Here is a 20,208-nt window from a genome sequence, read left to right on the forward strand (position 1 = left end):
ATGCCTAATATCATCAGCGCCACTTGGAATGAATCTTGTACACTTTCTTCTCTCTCTCTCTAATAACCAAACCCAATATTCCCACATTTCCAAACAACTTTGTCTCTGATAATCTTGTCATTTTTCTCTCCTCTGTGTCAATGAAGTAAGTCATCAAACATTTAAATTTATCAACATTAGAAACATTAAAAAATAACACTACCCCAAAAATGTGCTTTCACCACACATTCAGGGATATTTAAATAAAATTATTTTTTATGCCATGGATGCCATGGCAAGTTACTAACAGTGTTTAAACATAAAGCCCTTTCCCCAGGAAGCCAACATCATTATGCATAGCTTACTAGCTATTCTCCTCACTTTGGAGATGTGGCCTGGTGAAGCATTTCAGCTTAAATCTTGTCAGTGTTAATCCTAATGCCTGATGCTGAGATGTGTGCATTATTTCTCTGCATAACTGAAAATGGAAAGCCTGCTTGTGGGATTAGAGGGTGTGTTAACGACCTTCATCGAATTAAGGGCTAGGAGGCAAAAAAGGCAATGAATAGAATTCTGGAAGAGAGGATCCATATGGCTGACAATAATCATTTTGACCCACTAACAGACTCCCTATCGGGGTCATGGATTTAGAGATGGAAGGGAATCATCCCCTACAGTCCTCCTTGCCATGGCAGGATAATTTTTATTCATAAATGATAACAAGTAGGGCAAAACAGAGATGTGGGCTTTTTTGACAGAAAGCTCCCCAGTGTAGTCTGGTTGAAATTGACCAAGTGAAATCACAGAATCTCAGAATTCAGAAGAGATGGCTGAAGTCATCCCGTCTAACTCACATCTGAACATGAATCCCTTTTAAAGCATCTCTGTTTAAGGTCCATGTAGTCTTTACTCAATGACAATCAGTAACGGGAAACTCATCACCTCTTGAAGCAGTCCATTTCACTTTGGGAAAGCACTAATTGTTAGCTAGGTTTCCCTTAGCATTGACTTGAGATCTGTTTTTCTTCTATTTTTGCCCTCCTGGGCCAAGTAGAACAAATCTAATTGTGTTTTCACAGGATAATGATCTTCAAATGTTTGAAGGACTATCACTTCCCTCCTAGTTCTTAGGGTCATAGAATTAAAGTGGGAAAGAACCTTGAAGGTTATCTAGTTTAACTTTTTAAATTTTACATATGAAGAAACTGAGGCATGAGAGCTGAAGTGACTTACTCATTCAGGTTTTAAACATCAGAAGTGGAATTTGAAATTTGCTTCTCTTCTCCTGGCAAGATATTCCCAGTTTCTTCAACTTATTGAGTCTCATATGACTAAGTCTTTAGTCCCTTCACCACCCTTGATCATCTCCTTAAGTCATTCATTCCTAGAAAACTCATTATAAATAAATACTAAAATAATTTTCATTGATAGAATGTTTTAAGGTTCGTTGAGCTCTTTATATATTGTTTTCTTTAAAATCTCATAACAATCTTGTCTGAGAGATACAAGTATTGTCATTTCTGTTTCATAGATAAGGAAATTAAAAATTGGGGAAGTTCAAGTCATTTATTTATGGTCATATAGCTAACAATTCAAAGAAGTGAGATTTAAAACTAGAACTTCTTGACTCCAAATCCAGTCCTCTATGCCCAGATAGTTTACAAAGTACTTCTGGAAACATCTAGATTATGGATTCTTTATCTGGGTCCCTGAATTTATATTTCTCCTTTTGATAACTGTATTTCAACAGAACTGTTTTCCCTTTTAATCTCTTGTATCTATCTATCTATCTATCTATCTATCTATCTATCTATCTATCTATCTATCTATCTATCTATCCATCCATCCATCCATCCATCCATCTATCTATCTATCCATCCATCCATCCATCTATCTATCCATCCATCCATCTATCTATCTATCTATCTGTCTGTCTGTCTATCTATCTATCTATCTATCTATTTTGCATTTAAAGGTCTCAGACACTTTCTAGCTGTGTGACCCTGAGCAAGTCTTTTAACCCCAATGATTTATCCCTTGCTACTCCTCTGTCTTAGACAGAAAGTCAGGGTTTAAGAAAAATAATAAAAAAGAAAAAAGAAAACAATATGCTGAGAAAGGTGACATAGGCTTCATTGGCTGCCAAAGGAGTTCATGACATAATAAAGGTTAGGAAGTCTCAAACCAAATGGACTATATTTGAATAAGGTAAGTTGAATAAAAGACTAGAATCATTGGGAATTGCCCCACAGGGACCAGATAAATTGAGATGAGGATGGTTCTCAATTTTGTTGCTGTCTTGAATGAGATCTTAATACTACTGGTTGATTAATAGACTGAATGAAAACATGTCTTAAGTTCCTTTTAATTGCCCCTACTTTGGCATTCACAGAAAATAGTCTGTTTGAGAAGTGATTTAGAGCTCCCAGGGACCTTAGAGGCCATTAAGTCTATGACCTTCACCTTCCAAATAGAGAATCGAAGACCCAGGGATGTTCAATGATTTGCCCAAGGTCAGTTTTACATCAATGGCAGAATTTGAATGCAGATCTTCTGACTAAAGAGTTAACATTCTTTTCAATAAACCAATCTATGCTCAAACAAGATAGTTTTCTGTTGTGGTTATCAAAGCTCTGTGGCTTTCCTTTCCTCCATTCTGATCTAGGTTAATCGTTTCCATCTTCTACCTAGTCCAGCCCAAAGAAAGCCATTTCTAATGTTCATTCTCTACAATGGCTGAAGTGGTTTCCCAAACTCTAATGATTTGGGGCTTCCCTTTTTTTTGGCTTTTATCACCCACTAATATAAATAACACCCAATTAGTTCAAACACTCCACAAATTATGGCATCAGAAGTATATACAGCTGAATCTAATGTCTCTATTTATTTTAATAATCAGGAAAACCACTCTAAACCTAATAAGATAATGACTCATCGATGGCAGCTCGTAAGTACCACCAACCTCTCTTCTTCCTTTCTATAGAGAGTTAGCTAGCCCCACATTACAATTTGGACAGCTTCAAGGGAAGATTAGAAACGATAATTTCTGAGAATCACTGAAGAAACCACAAATCAGCCATCTCTGCAGCTACTGTGGCAATTTACCCAAGAACACAAGCTAATTAAGTTATAAGCGACAGCTGAAGGTGGAAGCTTCACACTTTGGGATTTTTTAAAACTTTCTGGGGCTGCAGCCTCCCAGTTCAGGGGTGGAGGATGTTCTTCATTGTTCTCAATTCAAACTGGAAGAATGGCTTTAGTTGTTTTATCTCAATGCTTGTAATTTTTTTTTATACAGAATTAGCTAAGAGAGACCTTAGAGAATATAGAGTCCAAACCATTCATCTTATAGAGGAGGAAAATGAGACCCCAGGAGACCAAGTGAATTGTCTAAGACAGGCAGATAATGGCAGAACCAACATTGGAACCCATGACCTAAGGATCCAACATCCTATCTGCTAACTCCATACTCCCTAAGAGTCCTAATATTTTCCCCATGGCCAAAAGCAAATTATTTCTTGACTCGGTACTGGTCTAATATTTTCAGAATGGTACAGGACATTGAACACTGGATTTGGAGTCAGAAGACCTGGGTTCAAATACTGTTCTTCAACTGACTTTTTGTGAACTAGGGTAAGTCGCACTTACTCAAATCACTTATGAACCACTTTGAACCTCAGTTTCCTAATCTGTCAAATAATAGATATGAATCATAGGGCTTCTGAGGTCTTTTTGATTTAATATTTAAACCTCTGATCCTACCTAATAAATATATGCATTTATATATTAGAGATGGGGGGAAGAAGAGGGTGAGAGAGACAGAGAGAGAGAGACAGAGAGAGAGACAGAGAGAGAGACAGAGAGAGAGACAGAGAGACAGAGAGAGAGAGAGAGACAGAGAGACAGAGACAGAGAGAGGGAGGGGGAGAGGGAGAGAGCGAGAGCGAGCAAGGGAGGGAGAGAGAGGGAGAGACAGAGAGATAGAGAGAGAGAGAGAGAGGGAGGGGGAGAGGGAGAGAGCGAGAGCGAGCAAGGGAGGGAGAGAGAGGGAGAGGGAGAGATTCATTCATCCAAGGGCCAATTATTCTTCTAGGTTGTTAGGAGCAAATCATTTTCCTAGAGAATATATGGTCTGTCATCAGAAGGACAAAGATCCACAAAAATGTAATCCCAAGGTAAACCCTTAAGAGAAGATATTTGGAATATTTTCTTACATGCCCTTTATCAGTACTTAAGCAATGTATGGACATATTCAGATTCAGAGAATAATAGAATCTCAAGAGTAGGAAAAGCCTTCAGTGATCTTCTGGTCCAAACCATGGTCCACAAAGGATCCCTTCTGTAATATAGCCAAAAGTGACCATTTGGACTTTGTCTGAAGACCTCCAGAGAGGGGGAGCTCACTGCTTTCTGAGATAGCTCATTCCACTTTTGGAGAGTGCTCAATGTTTGGAAATATGGGGCAGTGGATAGAGGGCCAAGCTTAGAGTCAAAAAGACCTGAGTGCAAATCTGACCTCAGAAATTTGCTAGCTATGTGACTCTGGACAAGTCACTTAATCCTGTTTGCCTTGGTTTCTTCATCTGTAAAATGAGCTGCAGAAGATAATAGTATCTTTGCCAAGAAAAACCTAGATAGGGTTACAGAGGGTCTGACATCACTGAAAAAATGATTGAAAAATTTTTAAGACATTCCTTTCGCATCAAGAATAGCTTCCCTTTGTATGAAGGATTTCCTGGTCCTTCTAGCTTCTAGTTCCTTCTCATCAAAAGTTTCTGCTCTTCAAATTCTTTGAATCTATATGCACACGTTTTCTCCCCTATTTGAATGTAAGTGCTCCGAGGATAGGTACCATTTTGCTTTTGCCTTTGTATTCCCATCCCATGTACCTGCCATACAATGAGGGCTTATTGCTTAATAAATTGATCTGAAGCTAGAGAGACAATGTCAGGTGCTAAGTGCTGTACAATTATGATCTCATCTGATCCTCACAACAAGCCTGGGAAGTAGGTACTATTATCAACCCCATTTTACAGATAAGCAAACTGAGACAGAGAGAGGTTAAGTGACTCATCCAGGATTAAATAGCTGGTAAGTGTCTGAGGTTGAATTTAAACTCAGGTCTCCTGCCTCTAAGCCCAGCCTTCTAACCATGCTACTTGGCTGCTTTGTGGTTGCTTTGATGATTTCTCAGAAATTATCATTTCTAATCTTTCCTTGAAACAGTGACCAAATTGTAATGTAGGGCTAGCTAACTCTCTACAGAAGCCATTCTAGACGCCATAGATAGAGCCTTTGGAACCTAGGCATAGTTTAGTGGACAATGAGTTGCCTTCAGAGTCAGGAAGACTTGGGTTATAGTCCTACCACTGATACACTTTTGCTGTGTGTTTCTGGGCAAGCCCTTTAATTTCTGAGTGTTCTAAAAAAGGAGGGTCAAACTCAAGTAGAAATAGGGGCCACGAAACCATACATGAAGATCCATGTGGGGTGCATGTACACTTTGAAAACCAAAAGTTCCCATTATCTATATTATATTGTATTTTTATTTTGTCTCATTTTAATCTGATTCTGGAGGACTTTGACACCTGTGCTCTGGACTACTCTAATTCTATACTTCTCAGAGAAGATGGTGGCATATATTAGTAGAAGGTGTTTCTTTACCAATGAATTCCTTATCTTGATGAAGTCAGAGGTCCAGTTCCTATCCCTTGGAGCAGAAGACCTAGGTACCAAAGGCAGCTTTGACCCTTCTTGCATTTGTGATCTTGGGCAAGACATTCCCTTCTTCTCTCTGTATCTCAATTTCTTTATTTCAGAAAAGAGGGAGATTGGACTAGGTAAACTCTAACGTCTGCCTACCTCCAAGATTCCATATCCTTAACCTGGGACCATCTCCATCAAGGAGCTCATTTTAGCTTCTAAAATGAATTAAAGAACCAAGCCCAGTATGTACTCCTTGCTCTGTGGCATGGCAGGACAAAATATTAATCCTCTCCATAACCCATCTATAGGATTATAATGCAGGGAGATTAATTTTGTACCATTTCCCATTCCTAATATGATCAGTGTTAAAGGGATAAGATTAGCATTGTAGCAGCCTCCATTCACAAAATCATCTCCTCCATGAGAATGTGGGTGAATGTGTTGCAGAATGATAATGGGAAGTTCAGGAGCTGCACTGCTGCTGGTTAGCAATGAATTTCCAAGAGGTAGCTTTAGATTTGTAGAAGAGACACAGTAAACTCTTGTCATAAATCACCTCACTGGTGCTATACTGTTGGGTTATATCCAAGGGCAAGTCTACCCTTCACGTACAATATGGCGGACACTGCCTGCCTCTAATTCTAACACAGGCAGCCCAGAGGCACCATGAATTACAACCAAGGAAGGATCATATATATAGAGCTCAGAGACTTCAGAGGCTATTCAGTCCAATCTTTTAGGATATACACCTATCAGAAAGGCAGTGTGATTTAGTGGCTAGAGAGCTGGCCTCAGAACCAGAGTCTTGGATTCAAGTCCTGTCTTTCTGACATTTTCTGGCTACTTATAAAACCTCCCGCTGTTCTATGAAATGACTCTAAGAACACTCATTTTCAAGAAAGTGTCTTTCTGGTTTGGTAGAAGGAGTTCCCTGCTTTCCTCAATGTTCGAAGTGATGCTATCATGGGTCTAGCCCCCAATCTTACTCCTATCCCTAATTTAGAGGGTTATTATAAGACTCAGAAGAGATCAGATAAGATCTTGAGTTGGAATAGGACTTTGAGATCATTAAGTCCAACCTTCTCATTTAAAGATGAATAAATGAAGACCCAGAGAGGTTCTGCAGCTGGTGAAGAGGACATGGAGGAGCCCAAATTCTACGCCAGGTTCTCTAAATCCAAGACTAGGTCTCTTGTCATTAGACTAGAAAGAGCTTTGTCAACTTTAAAAATGCCTCATGAACAGAAGTGTGTCTTCTTTTACTGTGAGTTTTGTTTGTGAAATGGAGATGTTATTTGGGTTCCTTCACTGGTGTTTAAGTATTTGTTGAGTGGAAGGTGCTAAGACTAGAAAGAACACGCCATAGACTCTGGGCGATTGGAATGTCCTTTCCTATGATGAGTTTGTCGACCTATCTGTGATCACCCCTCCGTGTGTATCTTGTCTATGACCTCCCCTAAATGGCCATTGGGAACTACCATTTATGCAAGTGGCTTCCTTGTTTCTGCTGCATCTGGTTGTCCTCCTCTTATCCCTCACTCTCATCCTGGTACCAGGTCATCCTCTCATCTTTTTACATGTGTTCTTAAAAATATCTTTAACTTTTGTTCATTTGTATAGTTATATTTAGGTTGTAGACTGTATCTTACTCAACCCACACCATAAAGGCAAGGAGAAAGAACTATTAAGTGAGGACAATCTTGAGACAAGGGTTTATCTTCCTTTTCTCTTTGTATGCTCAAGTTCATACTTAGTAAGCACTTTAGTAAGCAGTGAGGTGATACAGTGGATAGAACACCAGGTCTGGGGTCAGGAAGACCTGAGTTCAAATACAGCCTCAGACACTTATCAGTTGTGTGACCCTGGGATTCTCTTAATCCTGCATGCCTCAGTTTCCTCATCTGCCAAATGAGGTAGAGAAGAAAATGGCAAACCATTTCACAATCGTTGCTAAGAAAAATCCCAAATGGGGTCACAGAACCAGACAGAACTAAAATGAATGAACAACAAAACAAAAATTTGCTATGAAGTTAACTGGATCCCTCAGCATATTGGGTTGGGGTAGCCAGTAGACAGAGAGCCAGACCTGGAGACAGGGGGTCCTGTGTTCAAATCTGTCTTCTGTGACTCTGGCCACATCATGTAATCCACATTGCCCAATCCTTACCACTCTTCTGCCTTGGAACCAATACATAATATTAATTCTGCGACTGAAAGGTAGGATTTTTTTTTAAGTAACATATAAATTTATTGGGTTCAAACAGGGAAGGACTGGTAAGGGTATCAAGTAGGTAAGTGGATAAACTGGTAGCCCTATAACATGTCTCCTCTGGCAAGCTGGCCCTCCAAAGTCTAGGGGTTCAAGGCTTTCCCAGCCTTGATCCCTCTTCTTTTTTTTTTCATTGACTTCTCAAACTTTTTTTTTTCATTTTCAAACATTATTCATTAGAAGGAAAGATCATTTTCTTTTCCTCACCCCACCCCCCCACCACTCCCCATCCCCCATTGGCAATGCCTGAATCCTCTGGGTATCCCTAGTGTCCTTGATCAGAATTCATTACCATGTTATTGGCTTTTGCCTTAGGGTGTTCATTCAGAGTCTTTCCTCAATCATATCCCCTCCACCCCTGTAGTCAAGCTGTTGCCTTTCCTCAGTGTTTTTATTCCTACCATTTGTCCTCTGCTTGAGGGTAGTTTTTTTCCTCCTTGATCCCTCCAGGTTGCTCAGGGACATTGCATTGACACTAATGGAAAAGTCCATTACTATGTTTGATTGTACCACAGTGTATGAGTCTCTGTGTACAGTGTTCTCCTGGTTCTGCTCTTTTCACTCTGCATCACTTCCTGGAGGTTGTTCCAGTCTCCATGGAACTCCTCCACTTTATTATTCCTTTTAGCACAGTAGTATTCCATCACCAACATATACCACAATTTGCTCAGCCATTCCCCAATTGAAGGGCATCCCCTCATTTTCCAATTTTTTTCCACCACAAAGAGCAAGGCTATGAATATTCTTGTACATGTACTTTTATTTATCTCTTTGGAGTACAAACTCAGCAGTGCTATGGCTGGGTCAAAGGACAGACAGTCTTTTATCGTCCTTTGGGCATAGTTCCAAATTGCCCTCCTGAATGGTTGGATCAATTCACAACTCCACCAAAAATGCATTAGTGTTCTGACTTTGCCACATCCCCTCCAGCATTCATTACTTTCCTTTGCTATCATGTTAGCCAATCTGCTAGGTATGAGGTGATACCTCAGAGTTGTTCCAATTTGCATCTCTCTGATTATAAGAGATTTAGAACACTTTTTCATGTACTTATTAATAGTTTTGATTTCTTTGTCTGAAAACTGCCTATTCATGTCCCTTGCCCATTTATCAATTGGAGAATGGCTTGATTTTTTTTACAATTGATTTAGCTCTATAAATTTGAGTAATTAGGCCTTTGTCAGAGGTTTTTGTTATGAAGATTGTTTCCAATTTGTTGCTTCCCTTCTAATTTTGGTTCCATTGCTTTTGTTTGTACAAAAGCTTTTTAATTTCATATAATCAAAATTATTTATTTTACATTTTGTGATTCTTTCTATGTCTTGCTTGGTTTTAAAGCCTTTCCCCTCCCAAAGGTCTGACATGTATACTATTCTGTGTTTACCCAATTTACTTATGGTTTCCTTCTTTATGTTTAAGTCACTCACCCATTTTGAATTTATCTTGGTGTAGGGTGTGAGGTGTTGATCTATTCCTAGTCTCTCCCACACTGTCTTCCAATTTTCCCAGCAGTTTTTATTGAATAGTGGATTTTTGTCCCAAAAGCTGTGATCTTTGGGTTTATCGTATACTGTCTTGCTGAGGTCGCTTTCCCCCAGTCTATTCCACTGATCTTCCTTTCTGTTTCTTAGCCAGTACCAAATTGTTTTGATGACTGCTGCTTTGTAATATAGTTTAAGGTCAGGGACTGCAAGGCCCTCATCATATGTGTTTTTTTTTTTCATTATTTCCCTGGATATCCTTGATCTTTTGTTGTTCCAAATGAATTTTGTTATGGTTTTTTCTAAATCAATAAAAAGTTTTTTTGGAAGTTCAATGGGTATGGCACTAAATAGATAAGTTTGGGTAGGATGGTCATTTTTATTATGTTAGCTCATCCCACCCATGAGCAGTTAATGTTTTTCCAATTGCTCAGGTCTAGTTTTAGTTGTGTTTTGTAGTTGTGTTCATATAGTTCCTGTGTTTGTCTCAGGAGATAGATTCCTAAGTATTTTATTTTGTCTAAGGTGACTTTGAATGGAATTTCTCTTTCTAATTTTTGCTGCTGAGATGTGTTGGAAATATTTAGAAATGCTGATGACTTATGTGGGTTTATTTTGTATCCTGCAACTTTGCTAAAGTTGTTGATTATTTTGAATAGCTTTTTGGTGGATTCTCTGGGATTCTTTAGGTAGACCATCATATCATCCACAAAGAGCGATAGCTTCGTCTCCTCCTTGCCTATTTTAATGCCTTCAATTTCTTTTTCTTCTCTAATTGCTACTGCTAGTGTTTCTAGTACAATGTTAAATAATAGAGGTGATAATGGGCATCCTTGTTTCACTCCTGATCTTATTGGGAAGGCTTCTAGTTTATCCCCATTGCAGATGATGGTGGCTGATGGTTTTAGATATATACTGTTAATATTTTTAGGAACGATCCTTCTATTCCTATGCTTTCTAGTGTTTTTATTTGGAATGGGTGTTTTTTTTATCAAAGGCTTTTTCTGCGTCTATTGAGATAATCATGTGATTTTTGTTGGTTTGCATGTTGATATGGTCAATTATGTGGATATTTTCCTAATATTTAACCATCCTTGCATTCCTGGTATAAATCCTACTTGGTCATAGTGAATGACCCTTGTGATGACTTGCTGGAGTCTTTTTGCTAGTATCCTGTTTAAGATTTTTGCATCTATGTTCATTACGGAGATTTGTCTATAGTTTTCTTTCTCCATTTTTGACCTGCCTGGCTTTGGAATCAGGACCATATTTGTGTGATAAAAGGAATTTGGTAGCACTCCCTCTTTACTTATTATGCCAAATAGTTTGTATAATATTGGGATTAGCTGTTCTTTGAATGTTTGGTAGAATTCACTTGTGAATCCATCAGGTCCTGGGGTTTTTTTCTTAGGCAGTTTTTGATGGCCTGTTGGATTTCTTTTTCTGCTATGGGATTGTTTAAGAATTCTATTTCTTCTTTTGTTAGTCTAGGCAATTTATATTTTTGAAAATATTCATCCATATCGCCTAGATTGGTATATTTATTGCCATATAATTTGGCAAAGAAATTTTTAATGATTGCCTTAATTTCTTCTTCATTCATCTTTGATACTGTTAATTTGCTTTTCTTCTTTCCTTTTTTTAATTAGATTGACCAGTACTTTGTCTATTTTGTTTGTTTTTTCAAAGTACCAGCTTCTAGTCTTATTTATTAGTTCAATGGTTCTATCACTTTCTATTTTATTAATTTCTCCCTTAATTTTTAGGATCTCTAATTTGGTTTTCTTCTGGGGGTTTTTAATTTGTTCACTTTCAAGTTTTTTTTTTAATTTGCATTTCCAATTTATTGATCTCTGCCCTCTAAGAGTTTTTTTTAAGCATCCTGGGACATGCATAAGAACATTGCCATTAAAAACTGGCAATGAGCAACATCTTCCATTAATGTCCTCTTCTGATGTCTCATCATAGCTTGAAAATAGCTCTGGCTTCTGCAATTCTATGTGAGGGGAGGAGAAGTTACATAGTTCCTACTGCATTGTTGAGGCTTCAGGTATGAGTTCATGTTCAGAAAACCTCATCACCAGGCTGATCCCTCTGTTTGGGGCCATAGCAACTCTGAAAGATGATCTATTAGCTATAGAGCAGAGGCATGGATGAAATTGAAGCTCTCTGAAATCAGGGACTTTTCATTCCTGTCTTTGAATCTCTATCACTGCTCATGCTACCTGGCCTCTAGTGCCTGCTTAATCAATATTGATCACTTAATTGGTGGAGATCTACTCATGTCAGTGACATTGAAGAGTTTTAGAGTACTAGAGAAATAGATAAAATAAAATGGAATACACGCTCTAGATATTTTCTGCTGGAAGCTCGCATTGGCTCCGTATTGCCCTAGCCATCTCCTGAGGAGCTGACTTTGGGTTTAGAACAGCAACCAAAGAATGAAAATTGAGTTATTCACTTGAAAAACTGGTTCCTGATAGCTCTTTTTGTGTTCAAGAAGAGTTAGTCAGTGGCCCCCACGAAGGAGACAATGCACATCTAAACAGCTGTGATGAATTAGGGAAATTAGCCCCAAATTATAGACAGACCCAAAAGGTGATGCCGAGTTTCACAAGATTGCATTAGTCGAAAAGAAAACCCTCCGGTTCTATTAGTCAATTATAGAAATGGGGCTTGGCAGGAAGCAGTAATTTGAAGAGTCATTTAAAAACTTTGTCGAACCAGCTTTAAGCTCTCCGAGAATCTTTTGGGGCTCATAGAACACTCGGCAGGGGGCAAAAAAAGGCAATTGGCAAAGACTGTTAGGCAGCTTCTATGCCATTTAGGGGAAATCACAATATTCCAACGCAAACCCATGATATACAGATTAAAGGGGCCTCTGACTCAGATGGGCATTCAAGGAAATCAACAGAGAAACTCATGTACTTAAAAGGACATTCTTCTCCAACCCATGAGGCTAAGCCTCAGGTCAGGAAGAAGAAAAGAAGGAGGGGGGGAAATGAGACAATATATTAATCCACATGGGCCATGAAATGAGAGGCAATATCCTCTCCATACAGGCAATTTATAAGAGCTTGATGCAAGACAGGAAGAGTACAGGAAAGAGACTTTAATGTGAGGTTTTAGAGATAAAGCTTGGGTTCAAATGCCACTTCCTAATTGTGTGACCCTGTAAAGTCACTCAACCTGTCTCTGCCTCGGTTTCTTCATCTGAAAAATAAAATGGGTAAAAGAGATTGGACTTAATGGATTCTGAGCCCCTTTCCAACTCTGAGCTAATGATCTTAAGAAAAAGAAAGAGGTCATTAACAAGGTGTTAAGGCATATTTTTAATTGATCAGTAATTATCTATAAAGCTTCTATATTCTGATAGGAACTAAAGAGATAAAAACAAAAATGAAAGAACTTATATTTTATCAAAGGGATCATTTAAGCATTACTCTAGAGATGGAAGGAATGTCAGGGTCATCTACTGTATGCCAACCTCATCATTTTAGAGATGAAGAAACAGGATGCTGTGAAGGCTATTCCAGGGAGGATCAAGTACCTACTCTGTAACTTAAAGTCTTAGAGAGCCGCTAGGAGCCAGAGTGGTTAAGTTATTGGTCCAGGGCTACCAAGATAGCATATGTCAGAAGTGAGATTTGAACCCAGAGCTTTTTGACTCCAAGGCCATCTCTGTATCCACTATGCCAGACAGCCTCATAAGACCTGTTATTAGCTGTCAGCAGCAGTTTTCTGGCCCAGATGTAACCCTGGAGGGTAGCTACAGTGATGGGAATGAGTTTTACCTTTCTTTGTAGCTCTAGCACTTAGCGGAGTGCCTGGCACATAGTAATTGATGTATTTGTCAACTGATTTATTGATTGACCTTTTATCCCTCAATCCCCCACCCCTATTCCACATATCTTTGCTGTTGTTTAAATAATAGCAAATTCTTCCTAGGATTAGAGCATATATCACCATTTACCAGATAGATTCTTCCTTCTCAATATACCATGGACATCTCAAAGTCAATGTGTCCAAACCAGAATTCATTATTTCCCTGTCAAATCCTCTCTTCTTCCTTAAGGGAGTTGAGGTTACCAGAATAATTGGAATCTTGCAGATTTATAGCCTCTCTTAGTACCTCCACTACACCCAAGTGCTATTGAGTTTTCTTCCATAATATCTCTTAATCCCATCTCTTTTTTTCACTCACATAGCCATCACTGTGGACCAGGCAGTCCTTATGACTTCTCACTTAGACCTCTTCCATCTCTCTTTGCCTTCAGTTTCTCCTCTTTCTTATGCATTTGCCCCACAACGGTCAACTTTGTAAGTACAAAGCTGACCATATCAGGCAATCTTCAGTGCATCTGGGGCTTCTGAGTCTTTTTAATTTATTTTTATTTTATTTTATTTTCCAGATTACATATCAATACAATTTCTGAATATTCATTTTCTGATATCTTGCAGTCCACATTCTCTCTTCCTCTACTATACCCCCTTCCCTAAAAAAGCAAGTAACAGGACATAGGTCATACATATATTATCATAAAATACAATATTTCCATGTTTGTCATGTTGTGAAAGAAGACACATATTGCTTAAACTAGTCAAAAAATCATGGAGGAAATCAAGTCAAGAATGGTACATTTCAATGTGCACTCAGCCTCACTCTGTTCATTCTATGGTGAAAATATCCTCATTTTTTGTTTTTTTGTTTAATTGTTTTTTTTTGTCATGAGTCTCTTTCAGTTGTTCTGAATTCTTGCCTTACTTATATTGGTTAAATTATTCACAGTTGATCACCATACATTATTGTTGTTACCGTGTCTTACATTCTCTTGGTTCTGCTCACTTCACTTTGCATCACTCCATATGAGTCTTTCCAGGTTTTTTGTGATTATCTTCTGTCATTTCTTATGGCTCAGTATTCCATTACAAGCGTGTACTTACTGCAACTTGATGGGCATCCCTTTAGTTTCTAATTCTTTGCCACCACAAAAAGAGCTGCTATAAATATCTTTGTACAGGTAGGCTCTTTTCTCCTATTTTTAATCTCTGGGATACAGAACTAGTAGTGGTATTTCTGGTCAAAAGGTATGCATAGTTTTATTGCCCTTTGAGCATGGTTCCAAATTGCTCCCCATAATGGTTGGATCAGTTTTCAGCTCCACCAGAAGTGTGATAGTGTTCCAATTTTTCCACATCCCCTCTAGCATTTATCATTTTCCTTTTTTAGCATGTTAGTCAGATTGATGGGTATGAGATGGCACATTAGAGTTGTTTTAATTTACATTTTTTTCTAATCTAATCTAATAAATCCAAATAAATCCAAAAGTTTTGGTGCTTTTTTTCCCATCTGAATGAAGATAGTTTTATTTTTTTTAATGTTTTTTAAACCCTCATCTTCCACCTTGGAATCAATACTGTGTATTGGTTCCAAGGCAGAAGAGTGGTCAGGGCCAGGCAATGGGGGTGAAGTGATTTGCCCAGGGTCACCCAGCTGGGAAGTGTCTGAGGCCAGATTTGAACTCAGGACCTCCCATCTCTGAGCCTGGCTCTCAATTCACTGAGCTACCCAGCTTCCCCCAGAAGAACTTTAAAGGAATATTTCCAATCCCTAAATAAGGGAGCTTGATTAAGTTTCCCTCCACCTACCCTTAAGAAAACATGGAAATAATCTTGAACTCGTTTTCTTTAGGAATGAAGTAAAACATGAAGTTGATGTTAGCCTAGCATAAGCCAAGCACATTTCCTTTTTGCCAGGCTAGTTTTGTTTTCCCTTCTTTGATGATGTCATAGAATTTCCATCCAAAGAAACCTGCCTTCCTTTTGAAGGAGCGAACACAAACTTGCCCAGCATAGAAAACACAACCCTAGCTCCTTCAAAACACAAGAAGTCCATTAACGCTGCTAAGGATCACAAAGAGAAGAGAAGAATGGGTGCTGAATGAGCCAAGTACCCAGAAGCTCTCAGAAAAAGAATGATGTCAGTCGTTCCAACTCAAATTATCATCCAGTGTGAGTCGGGGGGGAGGGTTTGTAGATAGACAGAGAGACAGAGAGACAGACAGAGAGAGAGAGAGAGAGAGAGAGAGAGAGAGAGAGAGAGAGAGAGAGAGAGAGAGAGAGATGAAGGGATAGTACAGCTTCTTTTGGGGGACAAAATTGATCACAATTAGCAAGAAAAGTTTTAGGTGTATCTGATGTCTTTGTTTTGAAATGGAAAGATTGTAAGACAGTACCATGGATGTTTTCTGCCTTGCCTTTACATTTTCATTAACTGTGAATTACATTCTTTCCACTGGAGACAATGAAGTTCCAGGTTCTCGCACACATATCAGAGTGGGAGCACAGAGGTAGTGTCACACCACTAACAGAGCAATATCCAGGGCACTCTATTAAATAATGGCTTAAAAAGTACCAGCAGTAGTTTTCCTATTGATAATATCCTTTTCTTAAAGATGTTAATTCTCACATATTCCTTCTTTCTGTCTCTGTCTCCATGTCTTTGTCTCTGTCTCTCTCTCTGTTTCTGTGTCTCTGTCTGTCTCTCTATTTCTCTGTCTCTGCCTTTCTCTGTCTCTGTCTCTGTTTCTCTGTCTCTTTCTGTTTCTGTGTCTCTGTATGCCTCTGTCTGTCTGTCTGTCTCTGTCTCTCTCTCTTTCTCTGTCTCTATCTCTCTGTCTTGCTTTTTCTCTGACTCTCTCTAACACTGTCATAAACACTGGGAATACAAAAAGACAAGAAACATTTACAAAAGATAGACACAATAAATCCCACATAATATGTTGAAGTAAGGCACTAGGAGCTGGGGAATAAGGAAAGTTTTCATGTGGTGCATTGCAAAGAATAATAAATTTGGATGAAGCCTCTTTTTCTACCATTTACTACCGAAATGACCTTGGGTAAGTCAGTTAACCCTTTTTGGGTCGATTCCTCTTCTGACACAGTACGTTTTGGGGTGATATGGATGCTGGATACAGATATCTGCTGGTCAAGACAGACATCTCCTAGCAACACTCTCCTTGTTGACCCTAACGGCTACCCTGAATCAATTTTAACTAAGTTATCCCATCTCATCCTAAGGGATGTTAAGGGAGGGATAGCTGAAGACTGTGAAGGTGTGATAGAAAATGAAGGATTCAGAGCTGGAAGTGAGGATGTTGGCACCAGAACAGCCCATGGAGGGATAGCTGCCATGACCTGGAACCTATCCAAAGACCAAGAGATGTCATGGATGAGACAGCAATAGCCATGGGATACTGAGCACCAAATTCCAGGAATAGACCAGGGTTGGGGTCCAGGTCTGGAGACTGTGGAATCCCCCTCCTCCCACAGTTGGTAGGACTAGATGGGGATCCCTTGAAGCCATCGCCTTTGTAGAGTCACCTTTGTAGAGAAGGTGGCTGCCATCTCTGCTACTTCCAACACCAACTATTGACCAACTTTGTTATTAAATCTGTAGGAAAGGAAATCAAACAAGCCTAAGAACCTCAGAATAATCTTTCTGTTCACTGGAAATCTCTAAGCATCATAGAGAGCCTTAAAAAAGCTACTCCCTCAGGGCTGCCCCCTTGAAACCCAGAGGGCACAAGTAGCACTCAGTCGGTCCATATGGAAGATCCCTGGAATAAAGATCCCTGGAGGCTCTTCAGGCTCCATTAGCAACACAAGGTCAACAGATTGTAGACTTCAACCAGAAGGGGACATCCATTAGAGGACATCTATTGCAAGTCCTCATTTTACAGATAGGGACACTGACCCCCGGAGATGTGGAATGACTGATTATCCAGGCATTTAGGGGTCATGTCCTCCGGCAAACAGGAGTCATCTGACTCCAAATATAGCCTTTGCTCTGAAGCACAAGTTCTATTTTCTTTGAAAATCTCATTAGCTCTGCCCTCCCCACCTGTGCAGCCAAGTCCTTCGGAGTCTTCCCCTCTGGAGACAAGAGGGGAAAGGTTCATTTATTAGCTCCGCTCTTCCCTGGTCCTAAAGAGCTGAGAGCCTCGCTCCCTCCACCAATGGCTATTAGCCAAAGGTGCCCAAGGTTTGTTTCCCGGGGACAATAATTCAAGCCATGATTTAATATCCAGCCTTTCTTCTCTCAGCATCATCAAGGCCTTCGGGGAAGCAATCTACATCAGGTTAACCCCAGAGGCAACGTCAGAGGAACCAGCTGCTCTTCTTTAACTACTTTCTGCTGTTTACTTTTTGAGGGTTGCCATGTCCCAGGAAAGGCATTTGCTCTGACTTCCCTTTTCATCATCATTTGGGGAAGTGAGAAGATATGCAGGCCAAAGCATCCTCACCGGGACCATAAGGAGCCTTGCCTGTTAGTGGGATGATTTTCTGTCCTGGTTATTATCTTTGTTTGGGGGATTAGGACAATGTCCCATGATCCATAATGCTTCCTGTTGCAGGAAAGTGTTGTCTTTATAGGCTCTTTGATTTAAAAGTCAATAGGTATAATTGTGGCTTAGCGAGGGAGAGAGACCTTGCTGCCATGAAGCATGAAGCCCTGGATTTCCCCTCTCGCCCATATTGGCTGCATGACCCTAGGAAAGTCACTTAGCCTATAGGCAACTCTCTGAGGCCATAACTTGCAGAGAAAGTATCAACCTGTAATAGTAAAGAGAGTTTTCTCACCTGGGAGTTCACAAGGGTCCATCTATCCCTCTCTGGGCTCTTCTTCTTACTCTGAACTTCATTAGCTGCCATTTTACCTTGGAAGATTATCTCCTGTGATCTACCTATCCTGGAGCATCTCTCCCCTCTGTGGCTGCCTTCTCCCATGGATAAGTTCCTTCTGGTACCTCCACTTTGAGGAAGTGCTGGTAACCCAGAGCAGGCATCTCCTCCCACCAACAGCAGGGAAGCTCCTTCAGGGGGGAGCCATCTTTCTTTTTGCTGGCATTTGTATCCCCAATCCTTAGCATCCTACCTAATCAGTAAACCCTTAATGAAATATTTGTTAACTTGCCTGATCATTTTCTATTCATATTTGTAGATATTGATATTAGAGGCAGCTGATTTTTAGTGGAAGGGGATCTTTTAGCAGAGACAAAATTAATAAATAAACAGATAAATAAATAAAATCATCTTGTTTACCAAGATCTCAAAATAAAATATTTGTCAGTGTCTGCAGCAGAGAATGGGCACATAATGTGGATAATGGGGTGTGTTATGATGTGGTTTCAGATTTATATTTAATGGAGAGAGAATAAGGGTCCAAACAGAACTCTCAGTCTGAAAACTCCTTGTCTGATGAAAATGGAGCTATTAATCAGGCAACAATAAGCACTTATTAAAGGCTTACTATGGGGGGAAATTAGGTGGCTGGGTGAATAGAGCACCAGGTCTAGATTTGAAGGACCTGGGTTCAAATTTAGCCCCAGATATTTCCTGGATAGCTGACTTTGAGCAAATCACCTAACCTCAGTTGCCTAGCACTTATCAATGAGATCTTTTGCCTTAGAATCAATTCTTATATCAATTCAAAGGCAGAAGTAAGGACTTTAAAAAATCCTTATTAGGTGCACTGTGTTAAGCATTGAGGATAGAGGCAAAAATAAAACAATTGCTTCCATAATTCTAATGAGAAGCAACAAATAAATCCATGGGGAAGATAATCTTCGAGGGGAAGGCTCTAGTGTGAGTACAGTAGTGGTGGGTGTGGGCAGAGGGCAGCTGAGAATTGTTCCCTGAGGATGGGTAAGTTTTGAGCTGAGTATTAAAGAAGGCAAGGCAAGGGAAGGCAAATTAAAAATAAATGCAAACATATTTCAAAACAGCAATTAGCTGGAAGGCCACTGGTCGTGGGAGAAGGGGGAACTAAGATTTAGTGTAGAAGATGACTGTGCTCAAGCTGCATCTTGACACAAAATGGTAGAAGGGAAGATGAAGATCATTCCAAAAAAGAGTATGACCAGTGAAATAGCACAGAAATGGGAAATGGAGCTTCTAGGTTGTAACAGTTAAAATTTAGGGAAACTGAGGCAGGTAGAAATTAGTTTCTCTCTGAAAGAAGTATGATACTTTTAGAGGTTTATTAAAAGTTGAGAATTTAAGAAAAATACAAGTAAGAAAGGCACGTACCAGGTGGGTCAAGTTGCCCAATTCAATTTCACTCACATCATGAGACGCGTCTGCTTGCCAGCGAAGACAGGAAGAGAAGAGAGCCCAGAATCCTTTCCAATCAGGTTAAATACCCCATCTCGATCTCAGCCCAGGTGAGAATTCAGTGATATTACAAAGCATTCTGGGGAAATGAAGCAAGGACTTCTGGGGATTGAAGTCCTGGATTCAAGTCTCCATTTTTTTTTTTACAAGGTGAGGAATAAAGGAAAGGTTGGTTTGGCTGGAGCAAAAGAATGTGACACATAGTGTTGTACAATGATGCTAGATAGATGAGCTGGGGTCAGGTTTCAAAGACTTTAAAGGCCAAATATGGGAGTTTATATTTTATCTTATCTAGAAGGAATATTTGTATATCAGAAATCAGCAAAAGCAATAAATCGGGAATTTTTATTGTTGGGCTAATTGTCTAGATTAAATACATGATGAGAAAAACTCTGGAAGGACTAATGAGAAGCGATGCCAAGTGAAGTGAGCAGAACCAGGAGAACACTGTAGACAGTAACGGCAATAATGTACGGCGATCAATTGGGAGTGACTTACTATTATCAGCCATGGAAGGATCCAGGACATCCAAGGGATGCATGATGCAAGGCTGTCCTACCATTGATGGATTCTAAATGAAGATTCCAACATACCATT

The 20,208-nt window shown here is 39.5% G+C and overlaps 1 protein-coding gene across 3 annotated transcripts in view; it reads right to left on the reverse strand.

Annotated features, from left to right (window-relative positions):
- Positions 1-20,208, reverse strand: part of FHIT (fragile histidine triad diadenosine triphosphatase) — a 1,742,917-nt gene that overhangs the window by 178,881 nt on the left and 1,543,828 nt on the right. The window lies entirely within an intron of this gene.

Source organism: Monodelphis domestica, chromosome 7 (assembly GCF_027887165.1).
Source record: "Monodelphis domestica isolate mMonDom1 chromosome 7, mMonDom1.pri, whole genome shotgun sequence".
NCBI classification, from domain to species: domain Eukaryota; kingdom Metazoa; phylum Chordata; class Mammalia; order Didelphimorphia; family Didelphidae; genus Monodelphis; species Monodelphis domestica.